Here is a 20167-nt window from a genome sequence, read left to right on the forward strand (position 1 = left end):
CGTTTACTTTGATCCCTCTCCGCACAGATACCAACAAAGAATGTTTTCGGGCGGTTAATTTTCGTTAACGGTGAATCAAGAGCAAATAGAATCCCGTTTGCAAAGAATTGTGAAAGAGTAATGGGAACGACGAGAAAAAGGCAGGGCAAATTTTCGAGAAACATCTTTGCTTTAAAGAGAAGGAAGTAAATAGACCAAAGTACAAATTTCGGTATCTAATTAAAAACGTCTCTGGCCCGAGAGAAAAGAAAAAACGGGAAATTTAATAAATCCTTTTCGCACCGCAGCATTGTCCCGGACAATGTGTAGCAAGGGCTACAGAATAGGTCGGCATAATTTTCAGCTTCCTTTTCTCCGGGTGTGTCAGAGAAAAAGTGACACAGTTCTTTTTATTTCGGAGATAAAATACAGTATTATATCTAATCTTCTATTTTCGATTTTCCGACTTCAAACTCAACTAATTTTATTTTCCGAAGCATCCGTTTAAAAGATCGATCTAAAGTATCTTCGAGTACTTTGTTTAACTAATCGTAAAAAGTTATCGTTCGATGCCTTTCGATTTTTTAAAACAAGTATATCCTTTCCCTGAAATCCGAGATCCCTGTCGATCGATTTCACGAAGTTCCGAATTCAGTCTATAAAGAAAATCACGAGCTTCCGTTGCACGTACACTGTACACATGTGCCGTCGGTGTATGGCGAGCTGAGGTGAAGCGAGGTCGATGGAAAGTGGCATAATCGCGGATGTGGATCGGCTCAAGGAGAGCAGAAGAGGAGATCCTTTACCTTACTTATGTAACGAGCGGTCGCCGTGTGTCTCGTGTCTTCGACCGCGTCCCGAACACATAGAAACCCTCTCTCGACCGTGTTCCTTCCTCCCTACTCTTTCCATCATCTTTCCCCTTTCCTCTTCTGACTTCTATGAGCTGTCGTGATGTTTCTGTAACCGGTGTCCCTGAAAATCCCCTCAGTCTTATTGGGTCGACGCAGCTAGTCACCCCCTTTCTCCTTCGGATCCATTTTCAGAATTGTCTATAGCTCCGAGTTTCCTAAAATTACAGATAATGGATCTATTAACTTTAACAGAACAGGATGAATGCATAGAACATTTTTGAAAGAGAGAAGATATCATAGCTCTTGCCCTTTGCATTTTGTTTAAACTTTATTTCATTACTACATTGTTCAACTTGATTATGCTGGAAATTCCATTTTGAGCATAAATTTCTCAAGCTTTTGTTACAGCCATTCTTAGTGACTAAGCGGATGGCTCGCGTATTTGTCCATGACTCCTTAAGAAGAAACATCCTTTCCAACGAAACCTCACGAGACAATTAGACATGGAAAAAATTCCGGAGACAGAGATCGGTGTTTTCTTTGTAACCGATGAACAAGCTCGGAAGCTCAAGTGTGGAGGAGGAGTTTCGTTTAACGATCAGTCGTAAAAGTCGAAAGCACGAAGCCGTAAAGGCATTATTCTGGCGCGGCGGTGATTTCGACACCGAAAACGGAGACCGTTGTTGTCGGAGGTCATTCGTCGGTTCAACGTTCGGGCCATTTACCTGGCCTCTGCTCGCTGAATTCTTCGTTATCGGCGTTCCGCCATTGCATTATCATTTCCACCACGATCATGTATTTTGAATCACACGAAATTTGTCTGATGATTCACAGGTGGAAAGAATTTCAAAGGATCCGTCAGCGTCGATAGAAAACGAGATTGAGGACTGAGATCACCGATCAGGATGAGCTCATCGATCACCAGTCGCGTCGATCGAGTTGATCGAAGAAGAGATGCAAGTGTGCTGCCTCTTTCTCCGAGTCTTTTTCTTTTTCAGAATCGCGAGAAGCGATTGCTTTAACCCTGTGAGCAACAAAATGCGAAGGGAACCGATAACTAGAGTGTAATCCAGGTCGCGCTACCTTGTGCGCCGACCTTCCGCGATATTCCTGCACAAGTTGGGATGATGTTCGTTGCCGACAGCAGGAACAACGTTACTGATGTTAACACGCATAACAACGACAAACTCATTCGGTGCCAGCAAATTACATCGAATTAAAAGTATTTCTAAGGATGCCTTTTTCACTTTCAAAACAACGTAACTCCCAAATCTATCGGCAGTTCATCATCCTGCTGTACTAGATCTCTATCCCTACTCCCAGTCTAGTGACAACTCATTCTTTCTCAGGAGTCAGAGTTAGCATAATTTTGACCGATTCACCGTACGATGTCTCATCGTGGAATAAAGATCCGAGTTACGGTGATATTTAATCGGTACAGGATTGAAGACAGTTCTGCGAATATCTATAAGCACATTTAACCGAAAGTGTTCTTCTCAAACTTACTTTCTTCGTATCAAACTTATCTACAGATCTTTTTCTTGTAACTTATCGATCGCAAGCAACTACGTTCTTCTATCGTAATCGCAGCTCTTCGATTTTTACGTCACCGATAGGAACAGGGATGATCACGTGGTCTCATCGATCCCTTGATCTCCGTTAATCGAGCGCCCTTAACGAAGGGCAGCCCGAGTTCTCCGTCGATCGGCATTCGGAATCCGAATCGCGAGTAACTCACGCCACTGGAATCGACCTCTCGGAGGAAGGGGATGAGAATACCGAAGAAGGAGAAAAGCCGAAGCTGCTGGAGGGGGTCAGGTCCGAGTGGAGGTGGCGAGGACGAGCAACACGCAACACGACACAGCCAGAAGCGAACGGAGACAAGACGAGGGAGGACGAGGATGGTGACGATGGTGTGTGACGATGGTGGCGGGGACGCGGTGGAGGTGGCAGGAAGAAGGACGAAGGAGAAGCGAAGGGAGACGATCGGAGGCAAGTCGAACGAAGACACAAGTTCATATCCAAGAAGATGTGGGACGATGGCCCGGAGTAACCTCCATCAAGGATGGACTTCCATCCACCGACCGCTGGGACGTACTATACATCCATACCTTTCCTCGCCAGTTATGCGAGGCTGGATAATCATCGTGTAGCGGGCGGCCCCGATCCTCATCTCCCAAACATCGAGTTCACGCGAAACGCTATTTGGATTTTCTACTTCCGAGTTTTCCTTTGTTCCTTCCGCTTGAATCCACGAACGAGCAATCGCGGCTTGTTCAACTAGTTTCGATCGATCACGGAATCGACTACGAAGAATAATGGAGTTAAATGCTTTAACCGAGAACGCTTGTTCGTGGAAGGATTTTGGAGAACGATGTATACCGATCGCAGTAGCGTGTAACGTGTATCCGTGATGGGAATATAGAGCGGAACAGGGCAGAAATATTCGTATCCCGGTGTGGGATTAATTTCTATTTTCAAGACAGTTTGGTAAGGAGCCCAAGATTATTGGACCTGAAAATGGTCGTTGATTGTCGCGCGAGCAGATCCTCGTACACGGTCGATGTACCGGTATCTTGATGGTTCACATGTCGATTGTAATTTGTTTATCGGCTGGAGGAGTTCGGGTGTCGGGGTGAACGGCCGTCGAGAAAGAAGTATCGTTGTTTTCTTTCAACGGCCGCCCGGAGCGGATAATGACGTCGACGAGCGGTCGGCCGTTTAGTCGAAATGTAGAACAGGAATCGTAGAAAACGAGGGAAATTCTTGTTTAATCTTTAGACCACCGATCCGTGCTGACTCGCTCCAAATTTGTAAGACGCGACTGAAAGTACGACGCTTCTCGTTAGCAATAGGGAACTCCGCTTCTGAAATTTCGTAGAATATTCGAAAGTGTATTGGTATCGCGTGACATCAAACTCGGCGATGAACGATCGAAAGGAAAATGCTTCGACACGCCACAAACGGTAAGCAATGAATCATAAAGGTTCGAGGATGACGCGCGATCGAACTCGGATCTCGAACTTTCGCTAATTACACAACAAGAATGCTCCGAAACGCTTAGAATCTGCCTACGATCTATCGTTCGATCATTCAAACACGTCTTTGTCCGTTATAAAACTCGTTCGCCATAAGAACGAGAATCACGTGTAACGCCGAAAAATCAAAAGTCAGGGACGCGATGACAAATGATTTCCTGACCAAAATCCGCAATCGTCGTAGAGCAGCAAAGAAAATGAAAAAAAAAAAATGATAAATAGCGAGCGTCCTAGTAACGGTGAGTCGTAGAATGTTGCGTAGAAAAGAACGTGTCGAAACAATTCCGTGGCATTCCGCGAGATGGTCAGGCCGACGAACCCCAGCGTGCGCGTCCATGCGAGCAGAAACGAACGCATACGCGTGAAAGTAATGGCGTTGCGCTAGTGTGCGTGCGATGTGCACGACTTATGTGCCTGCACCACGTCACATGACTTCGCCTTAACCCAGTGCCAGTGGCAGTTGCCCATGGAACGAGCGCTTTTTGGGTCTAGGTCTATCGAGGGCGTTCACCCCGCTTACGTTGTTAACACACTTACCATACCGCTCGACGAGGCCTCGCTACCACCGCCGCCGTCGTCGCCGCCGCCGCCACCGCCGCCGCCACTGCCAGCCTCGCGGCTCGCTTCCACCGCGCGGCGGCCACCAACCCGCCAACCAGACGAAGAGAGTAACGTCTGCCTACGCCACTTTGACCTCCGGCCACGTGGTCAAGAGGCTTCACTTTTAATCGCGCTCCGCTCGGACCGACTCTGCTCCGGCCGGTTCGCTCCTGCCGCTTTGCACAGCGTCTGGAAATTAACAGCCACGAGATTAATTCTCCCCTATGACTAAACATCGCAGGCAAATTTTTTTTCTTTCTTTTAGGGGAACTGATGGATCGGATAACGGAGCTCGAGTTTTTGTTCCTTTCTCTCGCGTCAAACAGGTACTGGAAACGACCAAAGTCTGATCGGTGAATAGCGAGGATCGTTCGCGAAATTTTGTCGACGATTTTACGAGAGGTCATTGTCCGAGGACAGTGACGAGATCAGGACGTTCATCCCGTTCGCATTGTCGCCGTAATAACACCGCGTCCATCTTCTCCAGGCAGACGAGAAAAATTCGACTACCTACGTCTCTTGGAAATCCGTCGCCTCCAGTGTTCGCTAAACAATAGAGTGACATTGTCACTCCGAAAATTATACTACTACGCTATCTTTGAACACCCGCCATCTATTCGAATCGAGCGTCGATCACATTCGACGACTCGACGAACCTCTGCAAGCTCTTCGTTCATCCACCTCGAACGCTAATTGGAGCTGGTTCGATACGAATTCCGGTGTCGGAGAAGCGAGGTCGTTTTTCATCGGTCGAAACGAGCCTCGCTGGCGTCGATAACAGCAATCGAATCGATGCTCGGTTTTATCGGTTCCATTGAACCCAACGGTCCGCTCGGTCGTTTCACCTTCGCTTCGAACGGTCGCTTAACAGTACATCTTTCGGATGTAGATTTCCTCGTCGATGGCTGGAATGACGAAATTCACTCTCTCGCATGCGGGTCCCTATACGCTCGCCAGGCCACGCCACGGTACTTTCGTTACCGTCGAATGGAAAAGTTCCCTAAACGCAATCGGGACAAAACGACTCGGCGTTACCGTTAGTCCCCGCGGTGATCGTGCCTCTTACTCGTCGTTCGTTCGAAGGCGGCCGCACCTCGGCACGAAGATAGAGGGTGAAAGCCCTACGAAACCATTCGACATGAATGAACGTGTTTGTTTCGAAAACCGTGATCGTTATCGCGTTCGATGACCGGAAGAGCTCTATGCATTCAAACCAATAAAGATTGCTCTCGCTGGGACAAATTTCTCAGATACACGAAAAGTCTGTGATCGATGAAAGTTGTATCTTGTTCGAAGAAGGTTATTGGTCTTCGCATACATTTAAAAATATACACCTAGCGTTGAAAAAAACGTTGACCTTCGAATGTTTATCTTGAAGTTTCATATCCAGAAATAATTTCAAGCGAACGACCTCACTCCTACGACCATTTTTCTGAACTTACCTCATCCTTTAACGCACGATCGTTGGAAAACGGCCGACAAACGACGATAGAGTCTGGAACGTTCGAAATTTCGTTGTGGTGATTGTCGTGGCTAGAAGGTCCTCTCGTCTCTTCTAGCACGGCGACTATCGTCGGACTCTCTCGTCGCGTATGCGTGCCGCGTACCGGGTGCTCGATGCACATGCACATGTACACACAAGCCCGTGTACACATAGACAAACGCTCGCGCCGTTCAGGAACTGCGATGCGTGACCTAGTGCCGTTGCGCCGTTCTACCTTCGAACTAGGTCTTCCTCGTTCCCAACTAAGTCCGTGCGGCCAACGACGTCGAGAATGCACCGGCGCATCGGGCCCGTCATCTTTCTAATCTTTTGCGATACACCTGCACCGCTATTCATTCATCTTTCTGTTTAATTCGTAAATGTTTCTTCGAACGGTTAGGTCTCTGTTTAATTAGCCATTGCGAGAAAGCTTGGAATTCGTGGAACTTTCGGTGGACCTAAGATGGTCGTAGAATGCGAGAACGTTGCGCAACCTAAGAGATTAAACCACCTCTATTCGTAGTTTCCGGAGAAATTAATCTTCTCGAGTGAACAAGGTAATATGCTTTGGGTTTCGTCGAGCGATGATTCGCTGAAAGACGTAATAGCTTGTAACGTCGTCGGTTAGTGCTTCGTTAGTATGACAATTTGTTATCTTCCTCTGGAATAATAAGTTAGCAACAATTTTTACGCTAAGTCCTGCCAATCGTCCGTTCTAATTAATCGATCATTCTAGACTCTGCAGGAACGATCCGGACAAGATTGTACGCCGAGACTTTCTCACCGAAGAGGAAGTTTCGTTTCAGTCGCAAGAATTCGACCGTACCGCAAGCGGGCCCGGTCGAAATCAACGATTACGTAAGGCGATACGTTGTCCTGTATTCCCCTATGGGGAACGTAATCGTTTCGGGGCCCCGTTAGAAGCGGATTTGTTTACGTATGGGGACAAACACCTGCGAGAATGGCGGAGGGAACAGTAAGCGAGTCATTCCATAGGAGCTTGGCCAGGTACAAGAACGAAATGCGGTGACGTCGGGTCAATGCCTCGTATACGGAGCAGCATACGACTCGCCGACTTTCCGTATATGCCCAGAAACCACGGCTGAGATTCGTGCTCGAGCCAGATAGCGATAAAAACGAATGTGTCACGGGAGAATTCCCTTTTCAAAGCGGAATCGCGCGATCACCTTGCGCGCCCCCATTCTCACCCCGAAACGGATACCGCTTCGACAACCTGCGATCGATTCGATCGCCAATGTCTCGCCAGCTTGTTCGTCGCATTGCTCAGTGCTTTGATTCGATCATTCGCGATAACGTCTTACTGCAGCGTTTCATCCGCGGATATTCAAAATCGATGCACGATAGGAATTGAATCGAACTAGGAGCTGATCATCGATGTCGTTGCTCTTTTTCCTAGAACACGTACGTTCTTAAGTTGACGAATATTTCTGTGGGTCACGTTGTTGCCGTTATAATAGCGTGGTCAAGCGATCATATACAAAAATGTTAAAAGACGTATTTTTTTTTGCGCGGCATTAACGCCAATTTAGATCTTGCGTCACGTAGCACGCGTTTCCTGTGCGCGATCGAACGAGCAACGCGGAGGAGGATCGTTGTGTATTCGTATACGTATGTTGCTTAGTTAGTTACGAAATAGCACGACAATAACGCGATCGTCGATATGAGATAGATGGGAAGCTTAGTCACCGGCGGCTACGAATTCGACAGGTTAAAAGTTTCAGGGTCGGGCCTTTAACCTCGAGCATTGAACTCCGTGCAAAAAATGACTTACCGACTAGAATAGACCACTGATTCTTTTCGTTTTTTTTACCAAGGATCTGTGGTTTCCTGGGTTTCGCGCAGGATCGCTCGATGAAAATCGGTATCATACAGGATGGTGATTTTTGTAACCCTCGGAGATTTTTCGCGATGCAAAAACTTCCGCGTTGCGTGCGCTTTGCATACAATCGGTAACGCGATTCCAACGGTCGGTCGAGAGGAACCGGTTGTTAAAAATGTGATAAACCGGTCGCCAAAGCGGCGAAAAAAATCGTTGAACCGTAACCCCGCGCTTTTTTTCAACGAGCGCGAATGTTTCTCATCGGAGTTTCTCGAATACATGTTGGGAAAACGAAAAATCGCAAGAGGCAGACCTTCGCCCGGTTAATTAAATGCTCGAATATTGCGCTTAGAACGAATTATGACGTATAGTTTTTCACGGAAACGTTAGGTCTATTCCACTGACACAATATTATTTGAGATTAAAAATTTAGTCGTATTTCGGGCCAACCAAGAAGCCAACAACTTTTAAAAGAATCGAGTCAAATAGAGAAAGAAGAAAAAATAACGGGACAGATGACCGTGAGGGAAAGCAAAAGGGTTTTGATAACGACAGACCCGATTCAATTTCTTAGTCCCGATCCGATTGATATTCGATATTTGCTCATAAGTTCACTATTATCGAATACGAATTTGCGATTAACTGATACATAGGTACACACGATTGAATTTAATCGTAAAAGTTATCTCTGCCAGACACAGAACGATGAAAGGCTTGTCAAGTGCGAGGCGTCGATACCGTTCGATTCGCGGTCAAAGCCATCGCTAGGGACAGCCTCGAGGAAGCAGAGCGGTCGTCGACCCCTGAAAATACTCTTACGCATTGTGTGCCACTTCACTTCTGAGCGGTCTCGAGGCGAGCGAGGACGAAGAACGAGCGAGCGAGCGGCGGCGTCCCTCGCTCGAGGCAAGCGAGGACGAACCTCGATGTTTCCGACTTGGTGTTACATTATGGCTCACCCTAGGATTCCACGCAGCTCTCTACCCACTCCCCGATCCCCTCCCTCTACCACCAACGCCTCCTCCCTTTCGACTTTTTCCTCCTCTTCCATCTCGTGCTTCTCTTCTTCTACTTCTACTTCTTCATCTTCTTCTTCTTCTTCTTCTTCCTCTTCTTTCGTTTCTCCTTTCAATTCGATTCGCGACTCAGACCCAAAGCTAACAGTACTCCCGTGCCTAGCCTAGCCAGACGTTGAGACCGTCAGGGACGTACCGCTCGAATTTCTGGGCCCAAACGAAAACGAGTCAGCCAGCCTCGAGTAACGTTAACACAATTTTCTCCCCTCACCTCCAGGCTCGTTCCCTTTCGAGCGTCGACATTTCGATGACTTTCCCAGATCAAGTCTTGTTTCTCTCATTTGATAGCTCTGAGATTTGTACAAGGGATTATAGAGTTTCATTTGGAAAACCGAAAAAGAGGAGGAGAGCGATGTCAAGTGCCATTGTGCATTGGTTTACGCGTGGGTATTTCGGTAGCGAAGGCCACGATAGAGAGACATTTCTCAGAATACGCAGTTGTTAAATTAAGCAGCTGGCGTGAGGACGTTTCAAGGATAGAGCTGTCCATCGAGTATTCAAGGTTCTCGTGGGTTATTGGACCTTCGCTCCATGGAAACGGATTAAAATTTCTAAATCGAGGATCCCGTTGCGGATCGAACAGACGTCGGCAGGAAACGTTACCGTACAAGCAGGGAAAGTGTCGAATAACTCGAGGAAAAAGTCTGGAAGAAATCTGTTTGTCGAAATTTATAACGCTGCAATTCTACAGAGTGTTTGGACGTAATATTCGATGATTGTTGGATCTTCTTATCTTGAAACAGACACGCGGCTTGATTGCAAATCTTAGAGCTGTCATGCGCACTAATCGTTGGACGTTCTTATCGCGTTCGAAAACAGTGGCAATTTCGAGCGCGTAATTACACTTTGCGCGGAGACAAGATTAGTCTTGCAATGTAGGTGAAATAGATTTTCCAGCTAACGGAATCAATTGGGAATACTTTCTTTAGTCGATTTCATCGTTCATCCTGATACACATAATCCACGGAGGAACGTGAAAAGGAAAAAGCAACGTTCCTTGATGCTGTATAACGTTAACCGTGCAAATCTCTAACATCGATGTTGGAAAGTTTTCATTGAATCTAGAGCTGCTAGAGCTAGCAAAGTTTATACACTTTCCTGGTTTCACAGTGGATCGTTGAATCGTTTGAGTTAATTACTGTTCGAAACAGCAGTGGCGGCGGTAATACCGTGCAGAATTCGAGGCAAGAAGAGAGGCATCTGGCCGATGTAGGTGAAGTTTCTAATGCGGAGTCCCGGTGAGGAGAAGCGCCGCGGCGCGATGCAACGTACACGTATACACAGTCAAGACAAGACCACCTCCACCTCTATGGAAAGAAGTAAACTAGTGCATCCCGGTGCGCGGTGCACGCAACCACGATGTAAGAGAGTATTTTCAGGGGTTAACGAACTCGCAACGGACATCTCTCGCCGGCCGTGTCATACTTTGAGCATCTGAACCACGTTTAACGCGAGATCAGGGGAAAATCATCGATTTTTCTTCCGATTCCGCGAACGTGATTTCAATTTGAGTTTAGTTCGAAAGTCGATCCGCGGCCGGCACGCTTTTTCGCGCGTTTTAACCTTTTACTTTTCAACGTTATCGATTTTCAACGATTCCTTTTTTTTTTTTTTTTACGGAAAAGGAAACGTTATCGACGTTAAGAAGCACTATGCAAAATTAGACAACGACGACGATATATGTAAACGAAAAACGTAGAGAAAAGTAAATTCCTTGCACGAAGATTCTATGTATATAGGAAGAGTCTATGACATAGATCGGAGAATGCGCTTCCGGTAGAAGAGTGGTGAAACGCGTTATTGGCCTTCCGGCGTCTCAGCGAGCGGAAGCGACGGTGGCGGGAAGCGCAAGGTGAAGGTAAAGGTAACGCTGCAACGTCGAAGGTACGCCGAGAAAAGTGGCGATTTAACGTGATCACGGCAGCTCGGTACGCAGCTCGGTAACGACGAGCTAGCTAAGTAGTGCAAGCGTAAGAGTGCTCGATGCTAGAGGTCAGTAACCACTTGCGAACGCTCCACTCCGTTCCGTTCCGTTCCGGTTACCCGCTCCGCGCGGTACGACCGATCGCTCTTTTCCTCCAGAGATTATCCAGAGATAGAATTTTTTGTTCTGCTCGCTTCCAAGAAATAAATCTTAACGTTTTGAAATAATACAAACTCGTAATAAGCTGCTAATCCCTCTAAAATTATACAGTATTCGTAAAACGTCGAGTAATTTTTCCACGCCGGTGCTGCAAGCGATGGGAAATCAATTTCGTTGTCTTTAGTTTTACGCGTCTAACGGGCAAAGGACATAACATAAAAACAGTCTCCGTGAAGTTTACGACAAGCGCGACGGAGGAAACCTGATAGCAGATTTTCATGGAACGTTGTTCGATGCGACGATCGAGTATCTTGATCGACGATCTTGGAGCATAATCCTAACGACGCGGTATATTTACCACGAAGACAATTCACCTTCGTCGCTTCTATCGTGCGTTAGCTCGTCCCTTCTCTCCACCGCAGCATCGTGCATTTTAATCGGACGTTGCTTAGAAAGACGCTCCCATCATAGACATTCTAAGCTCGATAGAAATCCTTCGCGACGACGAACGAAAAAAATTAACGCGACTAACCAATGGGAGTAATTCGACAGGACACGGTCGATCGATCTCGGCATCGTTTCGCGGCGTGGTTGTTTCCAAGCATACGCGGTATTATGTAAAAGTGGCCGCATCCTATCGTTCTTCGTTATCACCGCCATTTCCTCTTCTCGTCGTATCCGTCTTTCTCGATTTCACGTTTCTCTTGCGTTTCGAATCCTCGAGAGGAGGACGATCAACATGGAAAATAATTCATTCACGGTCATTCTCTGGTGATCGCGCGCTTGCCCTCGTCGTTACTTTCAATCGACTTTCAAATTTACGATTACACAGACGGAAACACCGACGCAACGCATCAAACGTATTATTCGATCGGCGAGGCCCTCTTACGCAACGCGTTAAAGGTTGATAAATCGACATGGTTGTCGAGGGTCTCGTATTTCTCGACGGAGCCGCGCTATCACGTGGCATTGGAGCTCGGAGACTTTAACGCCCGGAAAGACGATTCACGGTGAACGCACGCGGCATAGCGCGCGGGCCATTCGCGCTACCATCTTTTTTCCTACTTTTCCGCTCGTTGATCCGCTTGCAGAAGCGCGGTTATCGAAGTGGACGATAATCGAACGGGCAATGCAACGATTAAAGATACGTTGACAGAAGAGTAGAGCCTGCAATGGTAGCGAGGTTGCGCGATAATTATCACAGTGGCGAAGAAAGGAAGTGGCGAAATCGATCCGCGACTTTTTCCACGATCATCAACACCAGATTCCCCGTCGTCGCTCCTCGGCCGTTAAGAACGAAGCCGAAGAAACGCGAAAAGAAAACGAGTGGCGGCTGATAGCTCGGATTTCCGAAGGTCAGTAACCAGGAGCAAGAAACACGGAAGAGACAACCCAGCGTAAAAACGGCACGTCGATTGAAATTATATAATTAACCGATCGCCAATTCCAGCCGCCTTTAAGAGACGTTTCTTTTTGCGTGACTCCATACCTTCCACGGCTGTCGTTCCATTTAACGCTATCTTCGACTTGTGGATTCAAACCTCTTTCGAAGGAAAATAAAAAAGGGAAAAGAAGAAACAGTGGGAACGATGTTCTTCGCTTTCGAGGCGGCTAACTCGAGTTTCCCAAAAGTTGTGAGAATATTCGAAAGCGTGACAATGGAGAATCAAACCCCCTTTCGATCTACTGATTTGGCTCGACCAGATTACCCTTGACCGTCTTCCTGATCGCGGTGAAAAGATGGATTAGAGTGGAAAGCTCGGAGGTTGAAAAGACGTGTGTACGCCTGGGTCCTTCGGCTCGTATTTTCGGAGGTCAGTAACCAGAAGAGAAAGAAGACACGGTTGCGCGCTCGTTCGCGAAGGGAGACGGAAGAAGCGAGACCTACGCGCGTGTACGGCCACGTCTTGGGGAGGGAAGGCGCGTCGAGAAAAACAGAGAGAAAGAGAGCGAGCAAATGAAAAAAGAGGCGAAGAGAGCGGGGCTACTCGATGGCCGAGGCGATGAACAGAGAAGAGAAGCACAGAGTAGAAAGAGAGAAGAAGCAGAGAGAAGGCTACCGCCTTCTCGCTGAGGAGAACTCGGAGCGAAGCCGAGCTGTGCCGAGCCGAGCGAAGGGGGTGGGGAAGAGTACCGTTGGTTCTGTCGATGGGGAATACTGAACCGAACGAACGAAACGTACCGGCTGCACCGCGTCCTCTGCACTGTCGAGGAACGAGCCGAGAATCCAAGGAAAGAAAGGAAGGAGAGAACGAGGAAAGAGTCAGGCAGAAGAAAGAACGAATCGAAGGAAGGAGGTTCGCCGCTGCCGCCGCTTGCTGCTCGCGCTTCTCGAACTCGCGCGGCCGAGAAAGACGAAGAGGGTTCGAGGGGCCGGTTAGAGTGTAGGAACGAGAAGAGAATCGAAGAGAAGGGAACAGAGAGAAAAGAAGCGAAGTGAGACTACTCGTCGAGTCGAGGCGAGCGGAGCCGGCCTCCTCTTCCTTCCTCGCTACCCGTCCTCCGTCAGTCCTCCCGGCGACGCACACGAACGCGCCACGGTAACGTGGTTACGTTAGTGCGTACACGCGCACACCGCGATTCGTACACAAGGAGACACCTAGACTCACCTTACCCACCGTACTCGTCAGTTCGAACCACGCGGCTTCGCACGGTGTACACGACCGTACGTCAAGGACGAGGCAGTCCTCTTCGCCAAGGAGCGAGGAGAGGTCCTCCGCGCGTGATTCCGATCGCTTCTTCATCGCGCTTAGTTCTTCCGCGCCACCGCCTGTCTTCCTCTGTTTAACGCGCGCTTGGACCTTCGCGAGAAACCCTGCGAGGTTAGTGACGAAGCCACGGACAGGTCGGACCACGAAGATCGAGCGTATCGTCGATAAGGGAGAGAACACGGCAGCGACGTTCTGTCGTTATTTTCGAGTTGTTCCACTCACAGGGAACTTCCTCTTCTGGGACCTCAAAAAGATCGGGAGGAAGTTGAGACTACGTTGAGAGCAGTGCCGGCAAAAGCAGTTGAAAAACTCGGTTCAAGTTTGTTTGTTCGTCGGGAACGAGAATCGAGTCGATGAGATCGACTCGGTTCGCCAAAGTTTCGCGCGTAGACGCTAGTGATCGCTGAAGGACCACATTACGACCTGAAGATATGTCAGTGACTTTGACTTGTGAACTTTGACAGTTTACCGTGGTTGTGTCAGGATTCGCCGGCTTCCAGGGAAACGTCTAAGGTGAGTGACGAGTCCTTCTATTCAGCTGGTATACGATGTCTTAAATTTCAAAGCAACCCCCTGGTCCGAGTAACGTTTCACGCGTAACAATCTTTACAACAAACACGTTCGCGCTTGTTTACTACAAAAGTAGGCGCGCGCCCCCTCCTAATCATTCTAAAAGAAGCGGTCAATTTTCTGGAGAGTTCCGGAGAACACGCGGTGACCTGACATAGTTTTACCGCTAAACGGAGCAAAATTGTTACGAGGAAAGTTGCGAATCCGATACCGTACAACCACATTCCGCTAGTAAAAATTAATCAAAGAATGGAATAAATGGTATCGAGCAATTCTAAACGACGTGTAAGATTCCTTTTCTAATCGTTGCCAGCAAATTCCACGTGTAATCGATGGCTTAACTACGATGGAGCAATAAAATAGCATGGAGTATGTTACTTCAAACGGTTGAGACCCTTTAGTGCGCGAGTTACGTCATAGAAGGAGCTCTTCGAATACAGAAAGTGTTTCTTCACGCTCGGTTCTTTGAGAGCCTTGGCCCTAACGGTACCAGGACCAAAGTTAAAGCCTGGAAAAAAAAGAGAACGGTAATAACGCAATCCGTGCTTCGTTCCCGAGTGCATTGTTCGCGATTCACCTTGTCTTACAGATTCGCATCGTATAAGCTTCGTCGATCCAGAATAATCATGTTATTTTTGTTGATCTGTCGTTACTGTTTTATCTTTCCTACTTTTCCATTGAAAAAATCCATCGAGTTTCAACGGCAAATAGAAAAGCAAATATTTGCTTTAAAGTAAAAGCGATCACCATGTCTGTAATTTAGACTCCATCCATGTGCGTCGATCGACATTCCAAGATTAACGTAAATTTACACCGAACATGAACAAATCGAGTTATGGTTCTTTGTAATCGGAAGACGTTTGTTCATTATCGAACAGTTGATAAACGATTCGGCTACCTCGAAAGTATCAAACAGCGAAACAAGTATAAAGAAACACCGTTAAACGCGCGTATTTCCTAATATGACATAACGGTGCACCGTTGGTCTCTTCTTCCTCCACTCGTCTGCTCGAAAATCTGTCGATCCTTGAGGAATCACGCGCTCCCGTTCTTCATTTGTACTCCACTATACTTCGTGGAAACAAGAATGATGAGCGATAAGATTCGTTAAAAGTGTGAAAGGAAAACCAAAGATATCGAAACGAACGTAACGTCTAATCAACCAACAGCTTGAATCAACTGGAACTAAGTTCCGCTTAACTAGGGCTCCATCAGGTGAACGTCGGGATATTTAAACGAGACATAAACGGTGCGAAAGGAATCGATTTCTGCCACGTTACAAGATAAGTGGTTTTCGATTTTGAGAATGGCACGCCGTAGGAGAGGATAATGACGCTCGCAGGTGCCTACTAATGTGACATAACGGTATCCGCAGACCGCGGTTCGTAGCCGCGGTCATTGCAAACTCGCGTGTATGTAATCATTTTGGGGTGGGGGACGGGGGCGGTCGATTTATTGGAACGGTCGTTGCACCTTTCAAACGGGCCACTCGACGAAGGGGTCCTTTTCCAATGATTATAGCGTAACTGACACTCGTGGCAGAAAATAGAGGGAAAAATCTGTTTAATCCGACAGAAGAAACGCAAACATTTGTAAAAATTCAAAAAAGATACAAATTCAAAGATTCAAATTACAAAATTTGAATTTAGATATAAAATAGCGAAATAATGTAACTGAATTTGAAGATCAGATTAATATTATAAGGTTCTTTTTTAAGATACTTCGATCTTGTCATAATCTAATTAGTACAAGGCAGAAGCAGTGTCGCTTTCTCCGTCTTTAAAAAAAAAAAATCAAGGGTGGTCGATGACCGTGTCGTTCGTAGGCCTAGCCTAGATTCGTTCGCCGCGGGCGAGCGGCGAGGCTGAAAGTACCGTAGCGCCATTTTCCATGCAAAAATTGCGCTTGTCCTGCGATTCCGCGATAATACATACGCCGAACCGTAAAGTATTACGCGCTACCGTAACGATGACCGTCCGGTATATACACGGTGTCCCGTTCCACGCATTTCACGGTTCTGTTATTAATTATCGCGTATTCGCACATTTGTCTACACGCCCCTCGATCCTTTCCTAAAATCTTTTCAAGTGATCTTTCTGTCGTTTTCCTTGCGATCCTTACAAGATCGTCTATTAAATTACAAGAAGTCCATAGAAACATTTAAACAAAAATGACTGCGTTCACAATTTGTATTTTTACTCCAAAATGTACTTAGAGATATTTTCTCCGCCGTTTCTTACACCGATTCTGGAACGATAATTTAACGTGCACTTCCGATTCCTTAAATTTCACGCCCCATCATCGCAATTAATCGACCTCGTGTCGTTATCAAACAGCGAATTTATCGCGATTATCAAAGTCATTATTTTTATCGCTGTTGCGGTTATTATTATCGAGAAGGTGCGTAGGACCGGTTAAAAGCGAGGTGCGCGAGTCTGCGTGAATGCGCCCCGCTATAAAGGCCATTATACTCACTTCCTCATTCTCACTTACCCTGTTCTTCGCAAGAATTTACCGCGATAAAGTTCGCGGTGGCAGCGGCGCGTAAATCTTCCATAAAAATATCGTAAAATTCCTTCGTTGCCGCCGGATTCCAAGGTCAACCGGGAAAAAATAAACACATTCGTATTCCGAGGGAAACACCATTAGCACGAACCGTGGTACTTCACATCCTGCGTACACCGAAGTACGTATTCATTCTGAAATGTTTTATCGTTCGAAGGAAGATTGTCCCGGAGCAACGAGATATCGAGGGAGAGAAAGAGAAAAATTATCGTAACTTTCTGGCCGTGCTCGGTGCACCGAAAAAGCCTAAAGTATCACGGATCCTGCAGAGGCACGTATCATATACCGGGTGACTCGTTTCGAGACAACGTCGAACGTAAATGTGAATGGCGTGTGTACACGAGCAGGGGGTCTCGAGTGAGTCTAGCGCAAAAAGCCAATAACCGCCCTACATCGATCCTGTATTATCGAAAAAACAACTACTACTACTACTACTACTGCTACTACTACCACTACTACCACCACCACTACCACTACTACTACCACTACCACTACTACTACTATTACTACTACTACTACTACTACTACTACTACTACTACTACTACTACTACTACTACTACTACTACTGCTACTACTACTGCTGCTGCTGCTGCTACTACTACACTACTATATCGCGAAATACACGTTAAATTGGATCCGATAAAAATGCAAAAAATAGCAAAAGACACAGAGGCTGAAAAATTTCGGAAAATCAAAGATAAAGAGAAATCAATTAAAACTCGTTGTGATTAGCAAGAACGAGCGATAGGAAGTATAGCAGAACATTCAACGAAGCGCGTTAAGTTCGATCGATCGAATGATCACAATTGGATGGTAAATAAAGGTAGCAAAAATGAGTCGGTTCGATGATCGAGTAGTGAAGAAGGCCGAAGTATCACGAGGAACGGTGAGCCACGTAAAGCTACGTACCGGGTGTTCACATCGCGCAGAAGCGCGACTGGTTAAAGAGAAGGAGGAAGGTTCGAGCTTGCACGTATATAGGAGGCTCGCGAGCCGAGCACCAGGAGTCAATGACCGTTCTACATTGACGCGTTGCGCCGGCCCGAGTGCCGGCTGAGTTGAGTAAAGTCACGGCCAGCCATCAGCCGTGAGATTCCCTCCCTTCGCTTCGCTTTGCTTCGCTATAGCCTTGCTCTACCTGTCGACAGCCCCGAGCTACTCTCGAGTACGATCAAAACACACTTTTCCTAAGCAGAGTCACTTCCGTTCCGACTACTTTTCTATTTATTTCCTTTCGCACACTCAAATTTTTATATTACACGCGCACGATTTTTATATTACACGATATCGACTAAGAGTCGTTTACACACTATAGAATTTTAAAACATCCGTTGGGTTCAGCTCCGTTTAGGTCGTTGATCGATTATCAATTGATCGAGTTGAATTTAGATACTCGATTTCAAAAGTATTCATCTAAAATACGATTTGGTATTTGAGGTAAATTTTTGTTACTTCACCAGGCTTTATCGTCCTTCCAATTGAATTTAAATTGTTCGAGTCGAGCACGATGAAGATTATAGTTTACATCGAAAAAGGAAAAAGACAAATCGGTTGCGTGGTCTGAACGCGGCAGCTGATGGGCTATCTGGAAAGAGCGTAAAACAGGAAGTTGTTCGATAGGAAGATGTACGAACAGAGTTCGATCGCGAACAAGTTTAACGCGATTCTGACACGATTTTATATCATTTTCCGGGTGTCACCTCCAGATGGTAATTACGTATGCAGGTTAAATTTAGTGTCGAAGGCTGAGCTATCCTTGACTCTCTCACCGGTAATAAACGCGCTTTACTATCGGCAAGCTACTAGAGAAGGTACACTTACCTAGAAAAGATACCACGTAAAATTTCCATTTTCTCAAGTACCCGCGAACGACTTTGAATAAGCAGCGAAGTAACGATCGCCGCGGAGCAAGTATGCCAATTTGCAATTCAAAACGACCATGCGGTTAACTTCTAATTTCTTCTTGATACCGTGGACGATTCATCAGAACGATTTTCAGCGTTGTTACAATGCTTCTCGTTTCCTTTGACATTCACCTCCCGTTAGATTCTGTTATTTTCTTTTTTTTTCCCCTCGAAAAGAAACTCGGAGAAACTTTACCGAACGATGTTGATAATTCCATCTTAATTAACTTTGATCCTTGAATGAACGTACGAATGGAAATTATTTCGTTTCATTCGGGCCACTCGAAACGCATTAAACCGGTAATATGCAGCAGGCAAGAGCGAGCGAGCGGACGAGCGGGTGAGCGCACTCGTTGGTTATATAAGGTGAAAGGGCGACTGACATTGACATTGAAGTTCGTGCTATTCAATGCGGAAACGGACAAACTCCGTTATTTAATCTCTTTCACAACGATTACGAGGGAACGTTTTATCGGCCGGAGGTATCGACCGGAAGCGCAAATGCGTGTTACGTGTTTCGTCGAACGAGCTCGGCTAGAATTCTCGCGGTGCGTAGCAAAATATCAATTTCTCTTGTGTTACAAGCTGCTACTACAGCTTCCGGTAATTATATATATCTTCTCTCTTCTGTAGTTTTTACGTGTCATTCTTAACGTTGCCATGCCAACGATTTGGTCAAAATTTGAAAAATATCAAACGAACGTACTCTCTGATCAACGTTAACGCTGCTTCTATCTTTCGTACGTTTCATTAGAACGCGATGTTTCCGTTGATCCTCGAGGAGTAGCTCGAACGAGATATAGGAGTACCTGACCTGCCTTACACCACGCAGTCGAGCACAATACCCGAATAACCGACGCTCTTATCTGGCTACGACAATTTCTCCAACGGTGTACCGCAGGTCCGTACTTGGTGACGTGCCACCCGCTTATCAGGATCGTCTCGCAAATTCCGATGCTGATAATCCTGCGTATTCCCCTCTTAACGAAACTTATTTCATAACATTTTGGCATATATTGTCAACGATTACCAAAGAGATCACCATCCTTCATTTTCACTTTTTATCATTAAACGCGGAAAGGTCCATCCCGAAACACATACGAGTTTTCGTTCGCTGGTCAATACAGGCGATAAAGCGGCAAACGAGCACTCAGACCGCGTATGCCGAACAAGAATTAATTTTATCAGAACGCAAATGTCCCTCCATTGTGATTGCTTCCACGAAATGGGTTACATGGGCAAAAGAGAGACAGAAATGGCAGGAATGCGGAGGGAAATTTTCGAAACGGTACAAACGTTCTTCCTTGGTTTGCAATGCGCAAGCTGATTGCCCATTCGTTTGCTTTTTGCCGTAGCAACACGGATCGTGGATGAGAACGAACGTTTCTTCGAGCGCTCACTTTTCTCCTCTAGCCCCCCTTTTATATACGTTCGTTCTATGAATCCGATTTTTAGCCCGAGCG

The 20167-nt window shown here is 46.5% G+C and overlaps 1 protein-coding gene across 1 annotated transcript in view; it reads right to left on the reverse strand.

Moving 5' to 3' along the window:
• LOC138178659 (protein FAM76A) overlaps positions 1-20167 on the reverse strand; it is a 46947-nt gene that overhangs the window by 3762 nt on the left and 23018 nt on the right. Inside the window, exons 7-8 of the transcript XR_011172769.1 lie at positions 4409-4660; positions 786-1048 (exon numbers count right to left, since the gene is read on the reverse strand). The gene's annotated coding sequence lies outside the window, so the exon portion shown is untranslated. The remainder of the gene's footprint in view (positions 1-785; positions 1049-4408; positions 4661-20167) is intronic.

Source organism: Bombus flavifrons, chromosome 4 (genome assembly GCF_040668555.2).
Source record: "Bombus flavifrons isolate JBK064 chromosome 4, iyBomFlav1_principal, whole genome shotgun sequence".
Classification (NCBI taxonomy): Eukaryota; Metazoa; Arthropoda; class Insecta; order Hymenoptera; family Apidae; genus Bombus; species Bombus flavifrons.